Source organism: Euwallacea similis, chromosome 7 (genome assembly GCF_039881205.1).
Source record: "Euwallacea similis isolate ESF13 chromosome 7, ESF131.1, whole genome shotgun sequence".
NCBI lineage: Eukaryota > Metazoa > Arthropoda > Insecta > Coleoptera > Curculionidae > Euwallacea > Euwallacea similis.
In genome coordinates, this window is record NC_089615.1 from 5,888,517 (window position 1) to 5,900,816 (window position 12,300).

A 12,300-nucleotide genomic window follows, 5' to 3' on the forward strand; every position below is an offset into this window, starting at 1 on the left:
TAAGCGATAGTTATATGTCATGGGAGTATTATGTAGAGTAAGGAGGAAGTAGGCTAAACGCAATATGTTACACAATGAGAACAAATTGCAAATATATTTAGTTTGATGTCAGGAAAATTACATATTATACAAATTTCGAAAGCATCATTAGATATGGGATTATTATGCCTGGCAGTAGTGGGTATGTACTAAAAGTGTTTATTTGTAAGAAGAAGGCGATAAGAATTGTGTTAAAGCTAGAATTCAAAGAATGTTGCAGTGGAAAATTTAAGAAAGTTAGGATTATGACGTCAACTGCAATATATTCATGAGTGCATACTGATCTTTAAAAATAGACATGTATTTAAGAGGCAAGCACCTCAAAGTCTATACTAGACCAAAACTTTAAATTATAAATACCCGGTGTATAGATTAACTGTGTATCAGAAAGGAGCTTAATATCAATGCATAACATCACTTAACTTGGTGCCATTAGAAACCTATAAAACTGAAAGGAGTACTATCAGCCTGTTGGTACGCAACAAAAATAGGTTGTATTTGGCTAGCCTTTCACGTCACTTCGTTCTATGTTTATACTAGCAGGATAAAACTATTTATTATTATTATTGCTTACAATTTTGTGACGGTTTTTCAATGGAGTAAAAGTACTAGGGATATTTCTTAGTCACATAGTATTCTGGCTACCTACCGACATGGAGGTACTTCGTCCTCTTCTCTGCTCCAAAATACTTGACCGCCATTTTTTTTTCATCATATTCGACAAGCAAACTACTCGTCCTGCTTTTATTTTCTCTATGCTTTTACATTATTTATATCTTCCAAATTATATTCCTACTTATCGTCTGCTCTTCTCAGGAATCAAACCGAGTCCATTATTGTTGGCCATCTGAATAGGCCTCAGGTCACAAATGGATGATTTCATTAATAAAAAAACATGAATTTAGTATGATTTTCAAGGGCATATGTTATTCAGCAGTTAACTTAAGCCACCTAAGGCCCTTTAGCTGAAATGTGCAACTTAGTTAGACAAGTTATATTACAACAATCCTTCGTGTGTACCATTGTTGCCCTTACACAATGGATTTTGAAATGTTGAATAATATATAGGTACATAGGAATTGGGTATTCGGCATATACTCTTTTTGAATGTCAATTAGTGGATTTTTGCATCGGCGACAAAACCAGGTGGCCCAAGAATGAAGTAACTCTTTTTAGAATTTTAATACCTCATAAGACTACAAGCCGTTTTCACAACGCCATTTATTTACTTCTTACAAAGAAAAAAAACTAGCCAGATTCATTGCACGACATTATCGCATCAGTTTGACTCTGAAAAGCACGAGTCAGCCTACAAAGCAAGTTTTTAACAAGCTACCGACATGTGGATCATGTTTACTAGTTAAAACCGTTGCGGGATGATAAAGACTGAAATACCGAATTAAAGTAACTCTGTATGTTAATGCACAGTGCGGTAAATAACAGAACGCTCGAATATCGCATTACGTTCGCTGACATGTGGATTAAGAGATGCAGATAAGACCGAGCGTATGTTTGAACAAGCTCGAGTCATCGTCATTGAAAAAGATCGTTTGATTGCGAGACAGAAAAAGGTGCAAAGAACTAGCTTAAGGAGGAGATTTGTTGGAAATATGTAGGTATTAGCGAGATTGTAATTTTCAAAGAAACAAAGGACTTATAGGCGGAACAACTTGAATATGAAAGTATGCTAGTAACAACAAAATATATTACAGTTTAACTAAAAAGTTCGTAAATTAAGAACCTAGATAAAAAAAGGTTTTTTTAATGCATGTTAAATCAATGATCGGTCACCAATCACTTACTTGAAATCGACTTTTTGAAATGATTAGGTCGTCAAAAACTCTCATTCTCCAGCGATTAAGTAGAAAGTGTTTTACATATTTAGATATTCACTTTACGTCAATTTTAGTTAACTGTTAATTTTCGTCTTTCGATTCATTTTTCCTAGGTTCTGATAAAGATCATAGTGAATTATATTAATTTTAACTGAGGCTATTCCACCGCTCTTACAGCCGATTCTTGTGTGTGAGACTTTAATCCCAAAAAGAATAAAAGAAAAAATGAACAATTCTCCATAAACGTACAGAACATATTTTACTGATCATTTAAGAGCATCTATATAACAATATTACTGAAATGTTGAAGTTTAATACTTATTCACTCCAAAATTCAGCACTTACCGAATAAAGTCTATTTGAGAAAATACAATTTTTCCAAATTTTCTATTTTGTTGGCCACTTTGAAGTACTATTTCATCAATTGCGATTCTCCCACACTTCTTTTTCCAGCCATTTTCAAGTGTATCTTATTATGTACATACTTGCGTTATTTTCGTTTCGTTCATTACGCTTCGCTTAGTGCAGCAGATTTAATGTGTTGATTCAATTTAAGTTGGATGGATTAAAATACCTCGGATGTGTGAAGTGCTTTGCAGCTATTTTCGCTATAAAAATCAGTGCGTCATCAATCGAGGCATATATGGAAATCTCTGTAGCGGGATTTTCGTGCGATTGGCGGTCATAGATGCCGCCGGCTGCCGTCCCCGCAGGACTATAAAGGAACGCGGGTGGCATCTCTATTGATTTTTGCGGCTCGCGGTGGGCCGGAAAATCTCGACGGAAAATCTCGATGAGCCACCAGATAGTTCATGTTAGCTTCCAAATTGGAAGTTTACTTATGTTTGATACTTTTCCATCTATAGCACTATTCAAATAACAAATCCCATTCATACTGCGTTTGCCACCAGCTGAATACATTATCGGTAACTACAGTTTCAGGATTGTTCGGCTGACAGTGGTACTTTTCATTACGGAGCTACGTCGTCGTCGGGGTCAGTTTGCGAGGAAATAAATAACGAGTGTTATTCCATCGGCGGACATAATAAATAATTGCGTCATTTGATTAAGTAAGTAAAAGTCGCGAAACCGGTTTGTTTTGCTCTTAACTTGAGCGTTGTATTTCATTCATAAAACGAAATCGAAGCCAGTGATTTTTTGCGCGTTCAAGCAGTAGGTCGAAATAAAACTAACCAGCACTTGGTTCCGTAGTGTAGCGGTTATCACGTCTGCTTTACACGCAGAAGGTCCCCGGTTCGATCCCGGGCGGAACCATAATTTTTTTCTTTTTTTGTCTTAGACATTTTTACTTATCGTCAATAAATAGCGATATAAAACTAGTCACAGGTTATCGATGGTTCAACAAGTTCAAAAACTTATTTATTATGTACCGTTGAGCCGCGGCGCGCCATTATACAACATGAGAGACGCATTCAGAATGAAGCTCGTTCACGTAGTGAAGATTGATTTACTTTTTCAGATTGGGTGAAGCTGGCAGAGCTCAAAGTTTCAGCCTAAGCTGAACCAAAAAGTAACAAAAACCTATGCAAAGTTTTTCTTCGTTTTGTACTTATTCTCTATTTTCAAACATCTATGGCTAGTGTCTTTGTTGCTACTTTTTGCTTTCCATAGCATATCGCTTTGTAATGCTCCCTTATCGATCGCTAATGAACGATCTGATGATTCATTTTGCCTTTCGGATTGTTATGAACTCCCTGATGAGAGGGAAAAACTGTTTAGACAACCTAACTTTGAGGACAGTATCGAATTCCAAACACTGCACCCTAGCTAACCTGACCGTAAAGCCATGTTTTTAGAAGTAACTTAACACTAAGAGTGGAAAACAACAGTTTCATGAAACTTCGCAAGGGATTGACTTTGCTTTTATGAACACTGAACCAATTGATTCATATGACAAATTTAGTAAATTAGTAATTGAGCCAAGAGAATGTATTGAAATTGCTTTCCCTAGGAGGACCTCAGTTGGAAGTAGTGATAAGTTTGTTTGCTGGTTTAATGATGAACTTCGGGGCATCCGCAAACAAGTCAGTTTGTGGGATAATGCTGCATAGGTTAGTGAGGGAATATGGAGATAGAATTAGGAGGTACTATCGGGATAAACTTGCCCAAAAGTTTATTGGGATATTAATAAATGTTTCCTAACCCCATCTTCCTTAAAATCTCGGTGTTCTGGCAACATATTTACGGAATTTCTGAAACTCATTGTTGGAAGATCTATGACAATTCAATTAGACGCAGCTTCTGATGTATGAATTTTCAATATAGAGGCGAAGGGAAGTCGAAATTTAGTCTTTTCCGCATTACTTAACAAAATGTTCGTGGACGTCAGTCTGAAGCTGATGTAGGAACATTTCTTCCAAACGACCTGTACTCGAACTTCATTGCAAATCGGGCAGTAGTAGGTTTTAAAAATAAGAACATGGAGGAGTGTTTCATCTATTTGGAAACACCTTTGCGTAATGTCATAGCGAGCATCCTACAATCTACGAGTAGAACATTCCCGCAGAATCTCGAACTGGATCGGTGCCAACTGCCACTATCGAATGCAAATTCACAACGCCTTCATCAAAAAGACATGGAAGATTAATAATGAACGTAAAAATGTGGCTTAAAGCGAAGTATTTTTCTGATTAAAACTGACAATAAGAAACAGATCGAAAATAGTAACAATAATAAATAAGGACCTCTAATTCGCAATTATGTGTAAAAATTAAGTAAAATAAAGTCGACAAAAAGCGTTTTCTTTTGAAAGTACGTACCTACTTTCATCTAGTAAGAACTTAGTACATGAGTACTTGACAAAGGAACGCAAAGACTAAATCAGACATCATTTACCTATACACTACTACTCGTTAAAACCTTTAAGGCCATTGTAATACTCCCTGAAATCGTTAGTATGGTTCAATTTTTAACAACAACTGAAACATTGATTTTTAAAAATAAATTTCATATCGTTACATTCGCTATTAAGTCGCTCTTAATTCGTATAATCTACATTTTGGAAATAAATAGTTCAAACTTCTACATACCCATATTGGTGCAAGTCCTTCTGGAAATAGTCCTTATTCAGTTCAGCAAACTTAGCTCTTCATGAATGTGTAATGCGCATGCTTAACATTGTTTGTACAACCCTCGTCTGACAAACATATAATTTATTGATGTCTTTGAATTTTCCATAAAGAACTATTCCATAACGTGACTTTCAAAGCTGGCATGACATACCATTTTTCTATTATCTAACTTTAGATATCTTTACAAAACCCTTATCGAATAACAAACAAAATTTAACTTTCTGGCAACATGCTCATTGCTAAATATGCACATTCCATGACAAAAATATCAATATAAAGTCTCAAAAAGTTGCCCGACGTCGCCAACCACAAATTATTCTTTATTAATGGTAAGTTAAGTTCCATAGATACGCAGTATCCATTGCTGTGAATGAAATCAGCAGGGTTTGTTAACAATTAGATTCTTTTTTCTTATTTTTACCGCACCAAGAACACTCAGTAACATATATATATTTTTTTTTTGATCACAGGTTGGTTTCATCTGCGATCAGAAAACTTCTCTGTCGTGTTTGCATTGCCAATGATTTAACGATGACTTGATAACCATTTTTGCTAGAAAAACCCCATTTGCGCCCACTCCAATTGAAACCATCTGCTGTCGGGCGGTCAGATATGAATAAATCCATTTACATACATATGTATATGCATTTTCCCTAATTTTCTCTCTGTATAATATATATGGTAAAAAAGATTATGTCTTGTATGTTAAAAAATTCACACAAAATTATCAAACATAGGGGTTACCATTAAAAAAATTAACACTGACGTCATATCTGGAATAATGATGACGTCACATCCAATATTATCCAATCAATATATGTATAGAGAATTTTAAACTAAAGTGGACATGCCCAAGTATTTTTATTATTTTAATTCCAGACCGAGAAAATGAATTTATTTCATATTTTATGTGTACACTGTATATTCATATGTATGTATGCTTGAATTTAAATATTTCTATTCATCGGAGATCTGAAAGGTTAGTCAAGTAAATGATAATTTCATTTCATATCCATGCTGGGCGCGCTTATCTTGGACACACTGTATCTGAATTTTAAAATTTTTAGGTATTTGTGGCATGAGAAGTTCATTCGGTAAACGAAGTGATACTTGACACGACACAAAAAAAGTAAATCTGGCAAATCCCTCTTCGAATGGCGTGTCAGAAAATGAGAAATACTTTAGTGATACTTTGATAAGACAATCATTAAATTTGGTAACGATACACGAAATGAAATAATATATAGTGTGTCCAATATTAAGATATACCAGATGTCGAAGATTTTCCAGGAATCTTTCAAATTCTAATCCATTAAATGACAGATACGCGACATTCATTGTCAGTCAATAAATGTCAGCTACACTAGTGACGTAACTCACTAGGCCTTAACACAAAAGATCACCCGATGAAGCGCATTAATAGTCCCGGATTACGAATATCTTATTTGTCGTCGCGCTACCATTGGACTGAATCATCTAAAAGTGGATGTCGGTACGAAAATATGCACATAAAGGTAGGAGTCGTGGGATGAATGATAACGATGCGATGGCCTCCAAACATCCAAATACCTTTACACCCTTTTTTGCTAGCGTACGGCATACCGGTCGAACCACGGTAGCTATGCACCATACCAAATAATATACAATGTATGCATGAAGAATGGAATAAGTTGATAGTCTCGGTCTGGAATTAAAATCATAAAAATGCCTAGACGCCTCGACTTTAGTAAAAAATTCCACATATTTTGGTTGGATAATATTACCTGTGATGTCACCATTATTTCAGATATGACGTCAGTGTTAAATCTTTTTAATGGTTTTTGGTAATTGTATGTGAAAGGGGGGCTATTTTACGTATAGGACACAAACTTTTTTTATTTTCTTTTAGGGTGACAATTTGAAAACGGACAATGGATATATCTGGGGAACAAAAAAGATATCAAAAATTCCTGGAACTAATTTCTGTAACATCGAGGGGGAACCAACATGATCTATTAACCAATCCTCATTTATCCCTCCTCATCCCCAGTCACTCTAACTACCCTTCGACAAATCAATATTACATTCCCGGCGGTAACTCGAGAGGGAATATGTCGCTAGGAGTCCGCTAGAGGAGTCTAACGACTTGCAAATGCGATTAACAACAACACATACAAATATCTTACAAAAAACTGACAAGGGACTTGAATATAGGTCTCACAACTGCTATTTGAAGCTGCGTGGGAAATACACCCCATTTCAATGAATTGTTAATCACATACACCAAACACAATATCATTGCCAACTTTACCAGTGTTTTTATTTTTCATTTTGTTCACAATCTGAAACGTCTTGGACACATCAACCAGGGTCAAGAGAACATATTTCTGGAGTCTTGAAGGTCTGTAACGAACGGCATAAAGAGTTGTTTATTCAGTAGCAATTGAGTCGCATTTGTAACAACATCATTAAACTGATTTGCAATTTTTATTGGCTCTCCCTTTATTTTCATGCCATTCTTTTTATCGTTTTCCACTGATTAATTCGCGATTCCCCAGGCAGTTTTGTTTTATTGTCAGATGACCTAATTTTATTATTGCAAACATCTTGTTTTACTCCTTTAAGCGATTCATTATATTTTTTTTTATTATTGGAAAATTCCGTAGAGTGAGCATCTTTTTTCTTAAAAATATACCGAATGCTCAAGCGACGTTTACAATCTCGAACTTCTGGATTATTTTATTTACATTTCGCTTCGTTAAAATTGTGACTTGCCACAGGCTTATCTGGAAAACTTTCTTCAAAAGCATTATTTAAAGTCTGCATAAGGCAATAGCACGCAGTATTAGCAAGGTGGGAAGGCCAAACCCTTGCGGATCGATTGGTTCCGTTGCAAAAAAAGGAGGGAACAAAATCATCATTTCCACAGTACCTACCACACCAATGTAAAGAACAACCAAATTGACATTCTGGTGTAACCTATTAAAATGTAAATTTTTAAATCCACAATGGAAGTAGCGTTCGGTTCATCCTATTCAAGGCAGGTGATTAAGACTGACTCAGTTCTAGCAAAAATAGCGCATGAAAACTAATTGCGATCCTGATAAAGTAACTTGTGGGAAAATAACTTTGAAACCAGCACCTTAGGGAACTGATTTGGGAGGCATTTTGGACTTACTTGTTAAGCTTCATGGCAATTTTCTAAGAACCAGCTCAGAAAGTGTACCTGCTTGAGTAAAGCACGTTGCTCCTTTATAGATATTACTAAGGAGGGAAATGAAAAGAGCGACTTTGCAGTTTACGAACGACTTAGGCATTGCCAGAAAAATTAGCGGGAGTCTTTGGAGGACTGAATGTAGACGAAATACGAGTTACAGGAAAGTTCCAGGTATTAAAGACCGAGACCCTTACCGAGAAATTTTGACTCAGGTATGCGCAATTTGCAAGTAACTGTATCACAAACTTAAGCTTCAGAAGTGGATGCAATTCAGGTTCTTGTATAACACTGTAGTAAGACTTAAATTGCTGGTAGCAAATTTCGAGAGCATTATGTGGCCTCTGAGACAGATGACTTAAAAAACTTCCAAGCGATTCTAAAATATGAAAAGGTGGTTCTAGCAGTTGACTCAGAGCTACCCTACACAGCAGGTACAGCAGTGAGAAAGAAAAATTCCGGCGGACAAAACACGTGTCTAGATGGAATGACGTGGAGAGATCAAATCCCAAGATCCGACTCATGATACCTCGATTCAGAGTCTGCTGTTACCCATAAGGTCACATGATTATGTTAATTCTTCCTACTTCTGAGATATTATTGCATTGTGAATGGAAGGAAATTCAAATTATGATGTTTTGGGTTAAGCCGTGGTTGGAGAGGATATCAGAGAGAGAGGTATCTGACCGTCAACACAACGTGCTCGTCTCTGCACTTGAGGATCTCTCACTTCTTAAATTGCAGTCTAAAATGACCAAAAAAGATACATTTCCTTGTAATTTAAACTCCAAATAGAATTTCAATCCACTGTTATGGATGTGCGGGATTAAATTAATATTTATTTAGATACAAGTTAGCGGGAACCCTATGACCCAGTTCTTGTTTGGAAATTTTCCTCAGTACAACACGATATTGATGAGCTGTAACAAATCAGAAACAAAAGGCGTGTGAATGAAGAACTTATGACAGAAACAGATGGTTAAGTTTGCGGTTATTGTTCGAGCCACGCTCGGCTTCTCTTTGCAAACAACATGGAACTAATCGGCAGCTGTCGATGACCATTGACCAATTCCTCCATTATCAGTCGATATGCGTGCACTAAAAACCGTTCCGGCATTAAAAAGTAAAAAAAGTGAAACTTCGGTGACGGAGCGAGTGAGGGTTTTTGCCACTCGTAGAGCTTAATAAATCCTAACGCGTGATAAATGATGTTTCTTAACGTGGAAAGCCGTCGTTAACGTAAAACTTAAACGCAAACAATAGCTAACTGTTTCTCTGAAGGCGATCCAAACTTACTAACTGCGTGCTTAAAAGTTTCCCAAGTTTTAAGTTGCGGTTACGGGGCGCTTCGATACAGCGAAAACGGTGGGAGTAAGTGGAAAGTCGGGAGGAAATTATTTGGGAAACTTGGATATTGAGGCAGTTGGTATTTCTTTGCCTTCGTTGCTCATCGATGATGGTTTGTATGACATGGTTAAGAATATACGTGCAAAGCATCCGAATTATTACCATTTAGTATTGTAATGGGAGTGTTTCAGGAAATTTGCAACATGAGCTTTCACCATTCTTAGGCTGCGCTGCGACCAACCACACCTGTGAATAATCAAAGATCCGTTAAAAGCAGTTGACAGCCTCAAAATTATTTTTGTCTTGCTCCTTTGTCAATCCTAGTAGTTGCAGGAATGTCCATGATGAAGAACTGGAGGTACAGCGGCTATCTGAAAGAAGAATTACCGGGCACTAAAATTGCTTCTTTCAACATTTGCCTTTGGCTGCTAGTAGACCAATGATCTGTATACGATGATGAAACGTCCATTGCGATTCGAAATGTTACTATCGCATCATCTTTACCTCTGTCGACCCTTTATGTCTGGACATTAACCTAATGACAAAGGGAATATGTTATTTTACCGATTTTTTTGGCTACCTCTCACGATCGAGCTAGTTGTCTTACAAGACTGCCCAAGCGAAGTGTAGTCAGTAGATCATCTTAAATTTGCATTAGCCTTGGGGCACACTAGAGATGCTACATGCAACATGAGACATACAGTAAGACTGCTTGGAAAAAAGTTTCAGAGCAACATTTGCGTTCTACTAGACAATACTTCATGGGACATTCGTTTAAGTTCAATTAACTTGCGTCAAATATTTCCAGGCAAAGTATGAAATTAGGGATCGACTTTGATTTTATTAACACTGAATCAATTCATTCAAGTGACAAATTCAGTAAATTAATAATTCAACTAAGGGAATGTATCGAAAGTGCTTTTCTTAAAGGAGCCTAGGAGGAAAATAAAAGTTTCATTTTGCTTCACGGAAGAAACTCTAAAGTTTACTGAGATATTTTAAATGACAATCGTCCTAAAAAAGACCGTGCTGCAGTTCACTGAACTCTAACGGCCTAAATGACTTTTTTGTCGAGATTGCTGATAAAGTCGTAAAATTGCTGAATAAACTTCCTCCGACGAACATTAAGGTAAGGCTACTTTAAATGTTCCATAATTCCGTTTTAAAAAAGTACAATACAGGGTGTTCCAACTAAAATTTGCATCTCATGAAATCTCCGATTTCGTCTAAATGTGGGGAAAATACTAAAATATGTCGATTTTAACTTGAGGGGGGATCAAATTTTATTTTGGTTTCGAAATAATATCTCCATCCCTCTAGCGCCCAGAGCTACCCCTTCAAAAATTTTAAGTGGCAAGAAGGGCCGAGTGACATCATTTTGAAGTTGCTTTTATTCTCTATGCAACCATGTTTTTTGTTTAATTGAACAATTGGTTTTTTATAATAACGAAATTGTAGATTATTGAAATTTTCAACATTATCAATCCGATACACTCGTTCAAATTGTAAACAATTTTTCTTGGTAGAAAGGGACCAAGGAATGTTATCTTATCTGCACTAATGTTTGCAATTTTTAACCCCTCTAGATTTCTTTTTCTGGAGCCATTTAAAGTCCAAAGTTTATGCTACACCACCTGCATCTCTACAAATACTTCGAGAATGAATAATCGCGGAGTGCCAATTGATCACGCCAGAAATGTTGTAAAACGTTAGAGAAACTTTTCAAAATCGCTTGTACTATTGTATGGAAGTTGGTGATGGACATTTTAAACAATATATTTGTTAAATGTAATTGTTTTTTCATAACCACTTTCGTTTCCTTTCATAATTATCTATGCAGTGTTCTGAAAAATCAATCGCTCAAACTTAAAAAAAAATGGTTGCATAGAAACTGGAAGCAGTTCCAAAAGGACGTGTCACTCTGCCTCTCTTGCCACTTAAAGTTTTTGAAAAGGTGGTTCTGGTCACTAGAGGGATACAGACATTACTTCGAAACCATGATAAAATTTGGTCCCACCTTAAGTTAAAATTCACATATTTTAGCATTTTCCCACATTTGGACGAAATCAGAGATTTCATGGAGAGCAAATTTTAGTTGGGACGCCCTGTATAGAGAAATTCGGCGTATCATTAATAATTTAAAAAATAAGTGCTGCGTCGGTCATTATGATTGATCGAAAGAATATTTTAAGCATACCACAGACAAAGCTAATGTATTGAAGAGAGAATATTTCCGGATGGTGTAAAAATGGTAAGGGTAGTTCCAATTCATAAAAGTGCTGGAGGATCATTTTCATGGAAACCACAAAAGTGGCCAATACTTCATTTTTAATTCAACGTTTCCAGAGATACTATTCTCTTGTTAAAGTCGTTAAGACTTTGACCTGTGCGCCCTAAAATTGGTACTAAGTGGATCAGAAACTTTTTTGTAGTTTCATATTCAATAACTATATAGTAAATAAATTGGTTCGCTCTTATTGACATTCCAGAACCCCCTTGGCAAGATTTTATTTTCGACATTTTAGCAGATGCATGTCTAGGATCACTGGATGTCTAAAAATATCTGAATTGTTAAATAGCAGTTTAATAGCAGAGTTAATGAAGAAATATTGGAATTAAAGTTAGGTATAAAAACACTTAATCAAAATGATACATGCTCATTGAACTCGTTCCAAATGAATCATCATTCATGTCACGTTCAATCATTCTGTATCATCAATTTTGTGATTATTTTTGTATTTGGTGAAACTTGTCTAATAAAAAGAGAAATTATGAACCTTCAAACCTTGGATAT

General features: G+C 36.0%; 1 protein-coding gene and 1 non-coding gene across 5 annotated transcripts in view; both read left to right on the forward strand.

Annotated features, from left to right (window-relative positions):
* The window catches only part of Rbp6 (RNA-binding protein 6), a 371,923-nt gene that overhangs the window by 17,642 nt on the left and 341,981 nt on the right, over positions 1 to 12,300 (forward strand). The window lies entirely within an intron of this gene.
* Positions 3,077 to 3,149, forward strand: TRNAV-UAC (transfer RNA valine (anticodon UAC)). The gene has a single exon. It is a non-coding gene; the product is annotated as a tRNA-Val (tRNA).